Consider the following 15094-nt stretch of genomic DNA (forward strand, 5'->3'; position numbering starts at 1 on the left):
TATGCATGTAACATATATATTTTTCCCTCTCACGTTTGTGAAGTCTATGTCTAGGAAAGGAAAATGATAATTATTTGATTGTTTTATTTTAATCCACATGTGCATTTCACAAGTTGATGTGGCACAGTTATTTAGCCTGCTGTTTAAGGTTTATTAATATTTAACTTAAAATCTCAAAACACCTTAAATCACTATTCTTCATACAACAAAACATATTTATACACGTAACACTTACTATATATTTTAAAAATATAGAACCCAACATAACATTAAACCATATAAAAATTGAAAATTTTAATAAAATATTTTAGTAATATATATTGAAAATTCTATCAAATATCTCACATGGGTGTGTGTGAGACCCACGTCTGAGTCTCACACTTATATGAGACATTTAGTAGAAATTTTGGTAAAACTTTTATGTCATGTTTGATTCACAAGACTAATAGTAAAGCTATTATTAATCCCATAAAATTAGTGTAGTATTCACTATCCAATTAAATTAGTAAGATAAATTATGCCCTTGTCCATTGTTTAATTTGCATTGGATAAAAAAATATATGAATGTAAGATTACAATTATATTTATTTTCTTTTCCAATCTTATCCTCTATCAATATTTTTTCACAATCTTTACTTTATCAAAATTTCTTCGTAAACGTGGTTTTGAAAAGAAAAAAAAAAGTTATAAATAAATAAATAAATAAATAAAAGCAAAATAAAAATACAAAATACAAAGTCATGTTTGGTTTGTTTTTTAATTTTTTTTTTTAAATATAAACTAATTTGATAAAACAAATATCAAAAAATACTTTTAAATTTAAAAATATTTTTTACCTTCTAAAATATAAAATTATATAAAAATTATAAGTGTTTTAATTTTTAGTCAACGGTAAAAGAGTCTTTGTTAGATTAATTATCCGTTGAATTAATAATCTTGAAACAAAATTTCAAAACAAATATAGAATTATTGAACCCACCAATTAATAATCTCATTTTCATACTCTAATCTTGTCAATTAAAAATGCCGCTAGCATTACTTAAAAAGTTATAATTCCCACTATTAATTTTTATTATTTAAATATAATAAATTTTACACATTCACATGAATCCACGTGAGTTGAGAAAACCATGGTGATTACTTTGGTAGAGTAATTGTTTATGTGTTGTTTTTTTTGAATAATGTCTTGTGTATTAATTAATGTATTAATTAATATATTAATAGATGATATAGTATAATTTTAAAAGTTTTTGATACTTATAATTTGTATAATAGATGAGGTTAGTAATAATGGTATAATACTAGTTGGTATATGAATGTGTACATTAATTGGTACATATAGAACCACTATTATTTTTCAAAAATACTAGAGATCCTAAAAATTCTATCAAAAATTTTACCAAATATCTCACAAAAGTATGGGATCCACGTGAGACCCACATTGTGTAAGTCCCACATTTATATAAAATATTTAATAAAATTTTTTATAAAATTTTTGAGATCCCTAACATTACTCAATATTTTTTTTTTTGTCTAGAATCTCTCCAATTGATGAAGCATTATAATACTCTATGAATGGGTATTTGAAAAATATCAATATTCTCTTTGGGCTGTCCAGAGCCCGAATCACTTGATCACTCAAAAGGGGCTTTGGAGGTTGCATTAATAACTGTGTCCATTACCGAATTTGTAAATCCAGTGGGCTATTATAACAGGCCTAGTTCAGCCAGGTTAGGGCTTGCCTACATTGACCTCATTAATTATTTGAAATTTTCCCTTTAATTACAAAGAAATAAATGATCAAAAGTAAAAATAATAGAAAGTGAAATGAAATAAATAAATAAATAATGAAAATATATATATATATATATATATATTTGTATATACTGGATTAGGATGAAAATTTCGAATAAGTAATTTTATAACAAATTTAAATTATTTTTTTTTTCATACTTTTTTGCAATAAACTAGAAATTTAAGTCATGTTTGTTTGGACGGTCATGTGCTTGTGATTGGACTAATAGACCAATAAAATTATTAATCCGATATTTGGTTAAAAAATTAAAATACGAACTAATAATTCATTCGGATATGATATCCTACATATAATGGACTATTCAATCCCACATAGAAGAATAGGATATAAATTGAGAGATTAAGCCAAAGTCTGAACTAACTCATCAAATAACCAAATTAACCTTGACTATATATATATTTGAAAAAGTTTGATTTTGCAAATCTTTGTCTCTACCTTCTTTGTCTTTCCAGAACCAGTGTTGATTTTCAAAGAAAAAAAATCACTACAACTGGAATGATGTGCTACTATTGTCTTAGCAAATTATAACTAATAGATTTTATTTTTTACCCCATTGAAATATTTTAAAAATATTTGAAATATTTTTTTAAAAAAATTCATAATTTTTTTTAATTTGTAAATGTTTTAAAAAATTAAGAAAATTTTTAAATATTAAAAAAAAATTCCAAAACAATTTCAAAATGCAACTAAGAACATGATATTGACATATTTTTTACTGGAGATGATCTAAGAACAACACCATGTTTGTTTCCAGATTTTTGAAAACGTTTTTCAAAAAATTCTACTTTCTTGTTTTCCGTATTTTTTTTTGTTTTTACTAAATTTTCTTAATATTTTAAGAAAATTTTTAATTTTTAGACACATCTAACATAAATACACTTAAAAAATATAATTTTCGTGAAAAAAAAATCCTTAAAAAATTCACTAAATACCAAAAATACAAAAAAATGAAAATTCAGTATTTTTTTGTATTTTTGTATATTTATTAATTTTTTAAAATATATTTTCACAAATATTTTACTTTTTAGATACATCTAAGTAAGGTGCATCTAATAAAGTAAAAAAAATTCTTAAATTTTTAATAATATTCACTGTAAACAAAAAAACACAAAAAAAAAAAAAAAAAAAACTCAGTTTTTAGAAAACTGAAACCAAAATGATTATGAATTGTAGTAATCATTAATTACCACCATAGACTTTTAATTCAACATGTCTACAATTGGTATTTTGTATGTACTTCTCATAAATATATTTGCTCTGTTTTCTATATTTTCTAATCACCATTTTTCTAAATAGCTATATTTCATAGCTGAATAATTTTTGATATTTTTTTGTTCGAAAAAAGAGAGTTAAATTTTGTTTAAATGAATGTCTTTTTGAATTTGAGCAGGGAATGGTTGGATAATTAAAATAGCCGTGCATATTTTTTAATGGTTGCTTGTGTATATAAATTTTATAATTAAATGATTTTTGATGTTTCCTGTTAAAAAATGGGGGGTTAAATTTTGTTCAAATAAATACTTTTTTGAATGTGGGCAATGAATGATTAAAATAGTCGTACATATTTTTTTAATGGTTACTTGTGGACATATAAATTTTATAGTTTAATGATTTTTGATTTTTTCTATTAAAAAAAAAGAGCGGGGGTTAAATTTTGTTCAAATAAATACTTTTTTGAATATGGGCAATGAATGGTTAGATAATTAATATTTTTTATTTTTATTTTTTATGATTGCTTATGTATATATAAATTTTATAGTTGAATGATTTTTTGATTTTTTTCTATTAAAAAAAAGCGGATTAAATTTTGTTCCAATGAATCGAAATTGATGTGGAGCATCAATAGGGAAATTTGCTTTTTAAAAATTATAACACATGCTAATGCAAAATTTTACAATAATTATAATAGAGGTATTATGGTCAACATATTGGATGTCTCATGTCCTGTCATGCCCTATCCATTTCAATCCCCTTAAACAAACATCGGATTGGATAATATTTTGTTAATCTCCTTATAATCCTAACTCAATTCAAACATAAGATATGACACACAATCTAAAGGGATTCATAATCCTAGCACTGTTAGTCATGAGAATGCTAATCTAATCTAATTCAATCTACCCAAACAAACATGGCCTTAATTACTATTCTGTCATGAGTTGTAAACCAAAAAAAAAATTAACTTGATTAAAACATCCATCACCTTCCTGCTAAATAAACTCAGTTGTTTTTTTTTTTTTTTTGGGGTGTCATTTTCCACCATTTCATCCTAACCAAACTTAGCTTTAGAAAAAATTGTTGGGAATTCAAATCCGCTTGCATTATTAATACATGAAACATTTTGACAAACTCCAGGGTAAATTTTAAGATTGGGTTTCTCTGAAGTTTGAATATAAATTTCAGCAAATTCGAAGAGTCAGTTGGGCCTCCACAAGTCTAGTTTTGATATTCTGAATCGTTCATTTTGTAAGATCTCCATATGTATTATCTATAAAAAAATTAGATTGATCAGATAATCATAACATTTGTACTTTATTATATTTATCTCTCAAAAAATGAATGATTTATATTCAAAAGTATTACTTATCGTCCATTTGAAAATTAAACGAGGCAAGAAAATAGATTACTAAATAGTAGAGAAAATCAAATATTGATATTTTTTTTCTTTTTGTGTGGATAATTTACGAGAGAAATAAAGAAAAATAATGAGTTATGATTTTTATTTGTTTGAAAAAAAATAAGGGGCAGAAAAGAAAATATAATAAAATTTTATAATGCGGATAAAGAGATACAACTCAAAATCACTTCTCCAAAAAAAAAAATGATTAGACTTCTAAAAGAACTCCCTCAATTTCTCACAATGATTTAGTGTGATAAGTGTACATTTTTAATTTGTCATACACTCAATTATACATGGTCCCATTACCTTATTACATTATTGTGGGTGAATTTAGAGGTCTAAATTGGAGATGTCTAGCATTTTTCTTTAAAAAAGTTAGGCGCTCAAGTAATAGGTCCACTTTTGAAATTATTGGGCCAAGAGGCCCAAACTTTTTTTTTTTTTTTTCGGCCAAAAAATATTATTTGTCAAAAAATACACCTATCTATTTGTCTGTTCAAACATAAACTATTTGTTCAAATGTAATATATCTATCCAAATGTCACTTATTTATACAAGCTTCACATATCTTTCCAAATGTCACATAGTTGTATACATTGACATTCACATTTCACCACTATCAGTCGCCACCAACGGCAACTTTTTTGGCTAATTTTGCGGCAACTTTCACCGTTTGTCCTTATCACAAAAAAAAAAAAAAAAAAAAAGATCAAATAACATATAGCCTCATAAGTATTGACTTTTCATCAATTAATCCAAAAAGTACATATAAAACTAGTAGTACTGATGTTTTTTTTTTTTTTTCTTGTAAATCTCCCTAGAACAAAAATGAAAAAAAATTAAAAGAAAAAGAGCTATTTTTTAGAAAGACAACTCTCTCCTGCTCACACAATAACAAACAATTTTTGAGAAAGATAACTCTCTCCCACTCACACAATAATCTATCCAGACAAGTCCTTTAGGAGGGGAATTCTTTTTATTTTCTTTCCAAATCATACGACCGAAATTGATTGTTAATGACCTGATTTTTATTTTTTTGGAATCTCAACGAGGTAAGGACATATCGAACCTACCTTTATAGAGTAAATCTAAGAGACTTGCAATCACTTCAAACCATATGTATCGATTAGAATTGCGTACAACAGCAATAAGAGTCTTAACTTACGATATTCACATTTATAGTTGATCCCAAACCAAGCCCACATGCTAAAAATATGATTTCTCACTATATAGTTGCACACTTTAGACATACAAAACAATTTTGAGTTATTCCTATGCATTTTTTTATTCCTCAGACGAAAAATCAAAATGAGGTTCCTTTAGAAGATTGCAGCTTTATAATTTGTTCATGGGTGTAGTGATATTTGATTAGACTAATTTTTTGCACAACTTATTTTTACGATTAGGCATACAAAATGAACAGCTCAGATCATTATTGTTGTTAGAATAATAGAGACAAAGAGACAATAATATGTATTGCCCTATACAATAGAAGGTATGTATATATAGGCTGAGAAAGAGTATCTTATTAGAAATCTAACTATGAGAAAGAATATCCTATAAGAGACTTAACTATGTCAACACCTAATATATCTAAGAAATCAATACCTAATATATCTAGTGTTAGGTCCCTTAGTCTTGTCAATCCCGTGAACAAACATGTTTATCGAGTTGTAATTTTTCTAAGAATTTTGTCTTGCTCGCTCGAGCGACGGAGTCCTCGCTTGAGCGAAGATATTCTGCTCCTAGAAGTTGTTTTGTCTGCAAAAGTTCTAAGAAGGAGAATTGTATACTCAGGCGAAGGAAGTTTGGCTTGAGCGACAGCATTTAAGGAAAACACGCGTATTTGGTTCTTCGCTCGAGCAAACGTCGCAGACTCTGTTTTCTATAAATACTTGTTTAAGCTTGTTCTAGGGTTACGTTTTTTTAGATCCTCTTTAAGAGTTTTAGGATTTTCTTTTGGGGATATTTTTATGGTTTTCCTTGATGTTTAATTGAGTTTGAACTCATGTTCTTATAGGCACATAACAAGGAGTTTGTTTGATCTTCTTTGAGAGTATTCTTCTTCGGTCGAATTCGAAGATTCAAGTACAGAGTAATCAAAAGAGTTTGATGCTGTGTGCAGTCATATATTCGACAATAGATGTTGTGGATTCAACATCAATCAATCAATCAATTCTGAGATGAAGGTTGCAGTGAAAGATATACAGAAGATTTGAAGACAAATTGGAAGCATTTGGGTAATTTGTTTGGTATCTTTGTAATCTTTCTTTCTTCAGTAGTGGATTGATTTGTAGCATTTCGCCCGTGATTTTTTTATCACAATTGAAGGTGCTTCAATTGTGATTTTTTCATGTAAAAATTGTTTGTGTCGATTTATTATTTTCTGAAACAACAATCTAAATCACTTTCGTACATACTTGATGATTTAGATTATGAGTTTTAATTGATTGGGAATTGGAACAATTTATCCTTGATGACTTAGGTTTTTCAATTGGTATCAGAGCGGGTCACTCTTTGTTTTTATCAAAACTATAAGAGTGTGATTTTGTGTGATTAGTGATATGGATTCAATTCGCAAAGGTAACTCGACCCATATACCTTCGTTACTTGATGATACAAACTATTCTTATTGGAAAGCTCATATAAGAGCGTTTTTAAAATCTATCGATAAGAAAGTTTGGCATTATGTGATCTATGGGTGGAGTGAACCTATTGTCACCATTGATGGTGTTGATATTCCCAAATCCCTTGATAAATGGGACACATTCGACTATCAAAACTCGAGTTAGAACAGTAAGGCTCTCAATTCCCTTTTTTGCTCCGTCACACCTAAAGAGTTTTGTCGTATTTGCACGTGTGAGGTAGCAAAAAAGGCTTGGGACATTCTTGAAACGATTCACGAGGATACGACTTCTGTAAAAAGATTAAAACTTCAACGTCTCACCTCTGCCTTTGAAACTTTTTTTATACGTGATGATGAGATGTTTGATGATTTCTATGCTAAACTTAGTGACATCGTGAATTCCTGTTTGACACTCGGTGAAAAAATCCCTAAAGCTAAGGTTGTTGGAAAAATTTTAAGGTCTTTACCCGAGAGATTCCAATCAAAAGTGACAGCTATTGAAGAGTCTCAGAATGTTGATACCCTTAAACTTGATCAGTTGGTTAGAAACTTGCAGACTTAGGAAGCCCGCCAGATTTCTAAGAAAAAATAAAAAGATAGTGTGGCTTTCACTAGTGCTCATGAGACTGCAAAAACTCCTGAGACTGAGTTTGATCTAGAGTCCGAGATGACGACTATGTTTACTAAACAGTTCAAAAAAAATTTAAAGAAAAAGAAGCCTAATTTCAGAGATCCTATTTCAAAAGATAAGAGTAATGATAAACCCAAAACGTTTCCACCAAAACTTGCTGCAAAAACTAAAAAGAAGATTGTAAAAGGGCAAGGGGTCAAGTGTTATGAATGTCAAGGGTTTGGACATATTTCTCTTGAATGTCCATCAAAAATGAATTAGAAGAAAGTCTATACAGTGACTTGGGATGATAAAAGCAGGTCAGAGCAAAAATCCGAAAAAACTGAATCTGGTGAAGACAGGAATAGTGCTTTCATGGCATTCTGGTCCACTTTCACTCAACCTTCTCCGAAGCCAGTGGAAGTTGCCCGTGGTTAGAATCCGCACCGTGCTCCTACCTTTGATGAGAGTAATTACTTGTATTGGAAGATTAGAATGGGAGCATTTCTAAGAGCTTTCAACCCTGAAGACTGGCAAGCTATTGAAGAGGATGCTGAAAGTACTGACAATCCGAGCAGTCAGAGAGTTCTGATTACTATTCGTAAAGCAATTTCTGATGAAGAACAGCAACGGGTTGCTCACTGCACAAAAGCCAAAGATGCATGGGACATTTTGAGTCAATTTCATGAAAGAGGAGAGTCATCTTCACCACCATCTATCATGTTTCCTGCCTTAGTTGCTAGTCTGGATGAGGTCCAGAAGAAAGAGGAGCAAAAAGGAGATGATGAAACGTTAGAAGGTAATGATAAGATTGATGGTGATGATCTACAACAAGCTTACGAAAAGCTTTATGATAGGGTAAACTACCAATAGGTCCTAATAGTTAGACTTAATTCCCATCAAGTCCTATTGAAAATAAGTCTTGGTAAAATTGTCACTAAAAATAATTTATATGTCGCTAAAAACTGACAATTAGTGACTTTTTTGGGTCATAATTTTTATAAATTGTCGCTAAAACTTACAAATAGTGACGTTTTTCCGTGATATATTTTTCCCATAGGGCCTATTAGACAATAAGTCTACTTATTAGGACCCACATGTAAGTACCCCAAAAAAAATTTCTAAATTTGTCCAAGATCAATAACAAACTCACTCTCAAGCTCAAAGCATGTGAAAGCGAAAATATCAAACTAAAAGGAAAAAAATGCAACAGCAAAGCAAAATGTCATCAAGATCTCTAATGATAGGCAAGACCTATGTGGAAAACTTCTATCTTGTGAGACCGAAAGGAATGAACTTCTGAAAATATAAGCCATATATGAAGAGAAGATTGAAAGCCTTGAGATATCACAAGCTACATTAGAAGAGATGGTTTGCCATAAAGATGAAGAACTCAGAATTGCTAGAGCCATAATTTCCATGTGGAATAAAGGTTCCAAGTCATTAGAAGACATCATCCGGTCTCAACAAATGGGTTGTGACAAAAGTGGGCTAGGCTATGGTAATGCGATAGCTCACAAGGGATAGGCCTCTACATCTCATGACTTGAAGACTCAAGCAAAGGGAAAGCTGAAGGTGCACCAGGGTGATCCCTCTCTTCATCTACCTAACGGGGGTAAGATCAACAAAAGGAAGGTAAAACTTGTTTTTGTTTGTCATCATTGTGGTAGGTATGGCTACATTTGTCCTTATTGTTTTTAATTGTTTGGTAAGGTGTCTCAAAATGATAGAAATTCTAATACTTTTTGGGTTAGGAGACAACCTTACATGTCTAGGCAGAACACCAAGATACATAAAGGTGTTCACAACGCTAAGACATTTACCAAGACCGCCAGTCCTGATTTTGTTAAGATGAAAAAGATATGGGTGAGAAAAGATGACTTGACTTGTTCAGTCATTCACACTACTCTAAAAGCACGTGACTCACACATGTGGTACCTTGATAGTGGGTGCTCTCGTCACATGTCAGGTGACAAATCCTACTTCACCTCCCTTGAAAAATATGAAGGTGGAATTGTTACATTTGGAGATGGTGGCACTTCTAGAGTCATTGGTAAGGGCTCTATAAGTGTGGCTGGTCTTCCCAAGTTTGAAAATGCATTACTTGTTGATGGCCTTAAAGAAAATCTTTTGAGCATCAGTCCAATGTGTGATTCCCACCATAAAGTATTATTTTCAAAAACTAAATGTGAAATTTTAGATAAAAAAGGAAATACTGTCATACATGGGGTTCGCACATCTGATAACTGCTATGGGATTGTTACCACTAATGATCTCACATGCCACTTAGCCATCATAAGTAACATTGATCTGTGGCATCAAAGATTAGGTCACATGAATTTCAAAGACCTAACTAAGATAGACAACAAAAGCTTGTGAGAGGAGTACCTAAACTGGGTAAGAATTTGAACCATGTGTGTGGACCATGTCAACCAAGAAAGCAAACCTGTGCCCCACATAAAAAGGTGAACAACTTTACAACCAAACGCCCTCTTGAATTGGTTCATATGGATCTAATGGGACCTACTCGCACTGAAAGCATTAGAGGTAAAAGATACATTTTTTTAACCGTTGATGATTTTACTCATTTTTCATAGGTAAATTTTTTAAGAGAAAAATCTGATACGTTTGATGCTTTCCAAGCCTTAGTCCTTAAAATCCAAAATGAACAGGGTATTTCTATTGGGCGTATCATAAGAATCCGAGTTGATCATGGTTGTGAGTTTGAAAATAATTCGTTTTCGGATTTTTGTGATATGCATGGAATTAAGCATGAATTTTCAGTACCTATTACTCCACAACAAAATGGAGTTGTTGAGAGGAAGAACATAGTTGTTCAAGAGATGGCTAGGGTCATGCTCCTTAGTAAGAAAGTTCCTCCAAAGTTTTGGGCTGAAACCCTAAATACTGTTGTTTATGTCATAAATCGTGTACATTTAATGCTTGGCACTTTACAAACTCCATATGAATTGTGGAAGGGATTGAAACCTAATGTAAGATATTTCAAAACTTTTGGGAGTAAGTGTTACATTTTCAAAGATAGAGAGTCTTTGGGCAAATTTGACTCCTGAAGTAATGAAAGTATTTTTCTAGGGTATTCAACCGTTAGTAGACCTTTTTCGTGTCTATAACCTGCAAACTTCATCTTTAATGGAATCGATCAATGTGGTTATAGATAACACAGGTTCTCCTACTTCAGCGATAAATGAGGAAGAAAATGGGGAGTCTCCAATCTTGGATGCTAAACCATAAAGTCAAAAAGAAGCTGAGGTCCAAGCACAAGAGGTTGAGACAACATCGACGTCTCAGGTAAGTCAGAGTCCAAAGAGTGCACAGAGAGACATCACTTCTGATGCTTCTATCACCACAAGTCCAGAGTTCAAACCATCAGCAAGGGTGAAACTGAATCATCCAGCTTAACAAGTGATTGGAAGTGTCTCGGATCGAATGAAAACTCGAAAACAAATTTGGGATGAGGTATCTCATATGCGTTATGTTTCATTAATTGAACCTAAGAATATAAAAGAGGCCTTACTAGATGATAGTTGGGTCAATGCTATGCATGAAGAATTAGGTCAATTTGAACGTAACATTGTTTAGACTCTTGTTCCCAGACCTAGAGACATGAATGTGATAAGTACCAAGTGGATCTTTAATAATAAATCTGATAAGAAGATCTTTAAGAATAAGAATAAATCTTTAAGAATAAAGCTAGGTTGATTGCTTAAGACTACACACAAGTAGAGGGTATTGACTATGATAAGATGTTTGCCCTAGTTGCACGTCTTGAATCTATTCGTATTTTACTTCGTGTTGCATGCTTTCTTGGTTTCAAACTGTTTCAAATAGATATGAAAAGTGCCTTTCTGAATGGGTACTTGAAAGAAGAGGTTTATATTGAGCAACCAAAAGAGTTTGAGGACCCTAAATGTCCTAACCATGTCTACAAGTTAGACAAGGCTTTGTATGAATTGAACCAAGCCCCTCGGGCTTGGTATGATAGACTCACTACCTTTCTTCTTGATAATGATTTTTAAAGGGGTAGTGTGGACAAGAGTTTATTTGTGAAACATACTAAGTCTCATATACTTGTTGCACAGATTTATGTTGATGATATTGTGTTTGGATACACTGCTGATCATCTTGTTAAATACTTTTCGGATTGCATGACACATGAGTTTGAGATGAGCATGATGGAAGAGTTGTCTTATTTTTTAGGTCTGCAAATTAAACAGTCTTCATCGGGTATGTTTGTTTCTCAGACTAAGTATGCCAAAAACCTTGTGTCAAAGTTCGGTCTTAAGTCAACCAAATATGCACGCACTCCCATGAGCACCAGTCTTCACCTTTCCAAAGATTCCTCTAGTACTGATGTTGATCCTACCCTTTATATGAGTATGATAGCAAGTCTCTTGTACCTCACAGCCAGTCGTCCTGACATTGCATTTAGTGTAGGTGTTTGTGCTCGTTACCATGCCTGTCTTAAAGAGTCTTATCTGATTGCTGTCAAACAAATCATTAAGTATGTGAATGGGACATTAGGTTATGCGATCTAGTTCTCGATCGACACTACAGCTGAAATCACTGAATTCAATGTGTTTGGTGCAAGAGTGTTGGACAGGATTTTTAGAAACATTAATGGCACTTGTGTTATCACAGAAAAGAGTGAGAGTGTTCTGGTCAATTCCATAATCATGAAGCATTTGCTTCATCCACAGCATTTGTGCACAACAACTCCCTGCAGCAATGTACTCAGCGTTAGCGATCGAAAGAGAAATGGCATTTTGCTTTTTTCTATGCCAAGCAACCAAGTTATTCCCAAGGTAAAAACACTCCCCAGATGTGCCCTTACCATCATCAGCACACCCTACCCAATCAACATCAGAAAAATCAGTGATTTCAATTGTAGTGTCGGTTGAGAACCAGATCCCATAACCAAATGTCCCATTCACATACTTAATGATTCGTTTGACAATAATCAGATGAAACTCTTTAGGACAGGCTTGGTAACGGGCACAAACACCTACACTAAATGCAATGTCAGGACGACTGGTTGTGAGTTACAAGAGACTCCCTATCATACTCCTATAAAGGGTATGATCAATATCAGCACCAGAGGAATCTTTGGAAATGTGAAGACTGGTGCTCATGGGAGTGCATGCATGTTTGGCCGACTCAAGACCAAACTTTGACACAAGGTTTTTGGCATACTTAGTCTGAGAAACAAACATACCCAAATAAGATTGTTTAATTTGCAGACCTAAAAAATAAGACAACTCTTTCATCATGTTCATCTCAAACTCATGTGTCATGTACCTACTGAGCATTTAAAAGCTAATATTTTTACAAAACCCCTTGATCTTCTAAGGTTTGAGGTTCTTAGAAAGACCTTGGGTGTAGTGCTCAGTTACTAGAGCGTTACCTATTACTTGAGTAGGTGTAAGTGATTGCTTTTATGTGTACTTGGATGCTATAATCTTTTTTTCATTAATTCCTGTCATCCCTGCATTTAGACTCGTATGGACATCTCTCATGCTGCTTACAAGATTTTATTCTTCTCTGTTCATAACTCATTCTAAATGCCCATGCTCATTGACTTCATGATCTCATTCTATACACATCCTTGAGTTAAACTATTGCAGGGGTTTCCGCACAAGTGATCAAAGTTCTCTATGGACCACTAACAGTGTTTTTTATTCATTTTCAGAGGAATTGACCTATACTAGCATATCATGGGTGATGTTGAGTCTCTTAACCATCTATCATCATTCTTTCACTTTCACGGTTCCTCCCTCAGTTCATTGAAGTTCGAGCATTAGGAAAATGCTACTTCAGAGGCACCAACCAGGTCATCCTTTATGATTTCATGCTTCTCTAGTTTGGTCTCCATACTCTTGAGCGTGCAAGCCACCAGTGAGTGCCCACAGAAAAGAAAATTCCCAAAAGATAAAAAATAATAATAAAAAAAGGGACTCTTTGATTGAGGGGGAGCCTCCACGTTTACTCAACAAATATCCATTGATTCCTAGTGGTTTGACTTTTCTCTGTGATGCTTAGTTACTCTTGTCGGAGGTCCAGCCATCTGATCACTACAAGGATTAACTCTAGCTCTGTGGCCTCTCAAGGATTGCACACACACACACACACACACACACACACACACACACACACACACACACACTTTCATCATGTGAGCTCTCATGTTTGTTTTTGAGTTGTGCATTCTCCTGTTGCTTATGCTTATTAATCAATTTTTTTTTTTTTTAGATTTGCTCAGGATTTTGTGGTTCATAATGTCAAAATTTGCGAGTTGTAGGGTTCATGGTTTGTAGATTATCTTATCTTTGAGTCACATTCATGCTACTATGCTCACTCCTTTTTGTTTCAAGTTCCACTTACTAGTGTGAGTGCTTGTTTTTGCTTAGAAAGATGTTTTGAAGTGTTTTTGTTTTTTTTTTTTCGCTCGAGCGAGTGAGTTTGCGCTCGAGCGAGATTTCTCTCAACCCAGTATTTTTGCAGATAGAACAAGATTTTGGAAGCTTGTCTTTCTAGCTCGAGCCACAAGTTCTTGGCTCGAGCAACCTCACGTGTGTAAGTGTCTTCACTCGAGCGACCTGTCGTGGTTTAAATACGGATGTTGCGTCTCTTCACTTCATTTTTTTCCTTTTGCTTCGAGATCTCTCTCTCTCTCTCTCTTTCCTAGGTTTTTTACGCCTCCATTGCTGGTTCTTCCTTGGTCTTACCTCGATTCTGAAGGCGTCTCTCATCCATCCATCTAGCATCATCTTCGTTGGTAAGTTTTTTTTTTTTTTTTAATTTTTTCGTCCTCATTCTGTCTGTGTTTGCTATATTTTGTCTATGAGTATCTAGGGTTATTCATTGTTGGTTTTGTTTCTTACATTATGATTACTGTCTCTAGATTGATTTTTGGTTTGTAATTTGGTTTTTTTTTTTTTTTTTTTTTTGGCTAGGGTTTTACTAGGGTTCATTGTGAGTAGTTTGTTCTTAGGGCTTTAATTTCTTCTTACCCTTGTTTTTCCATGAGATTTACTTACTAATTTGTGCTATTCTTTGTTAATTGTTTTGCTCTTCTGTGATGTTCTCTGTGATGTCATGTCCTTAGCTTTGCTCTTACTATCATTCTTATACTGCTATGATTTTGAAAATTCTGATGGTTTTAACTCTGTTGGACTACTAATGTTTACTGTGATCTTTTGTTTGGTTTTGGGGGTTGTAATGGGTTCTTTTTGGATACCTTGTGTTGTGGTTTGGTGGGTGGTTTTTGTGGTTGTCTTGTCTCTTGTTTGGTCAGTCATAACTGAGCCTTCGAAACATCGTAAATCCACTATGTCCTGCCCAAATTACAATACTGACAAATTTGAATCCAAGGAAAAATCCAATATGTTTCAAGATTTTTATACC

This window comes from Camellia sinensis, chromosome 1 (assembly GCF_055761805.1).
Source record: "Camellia sinensis isolate YWXY chromosome 1, ASM5576180v1, whole genome shotgun sequence".
Lineage (NCBI taxonomy): Eukaryota > Viridiplantae > Streptophyta > Magnoliopsida > Ericales > Theaceae > Camellia > Camellia sinensis.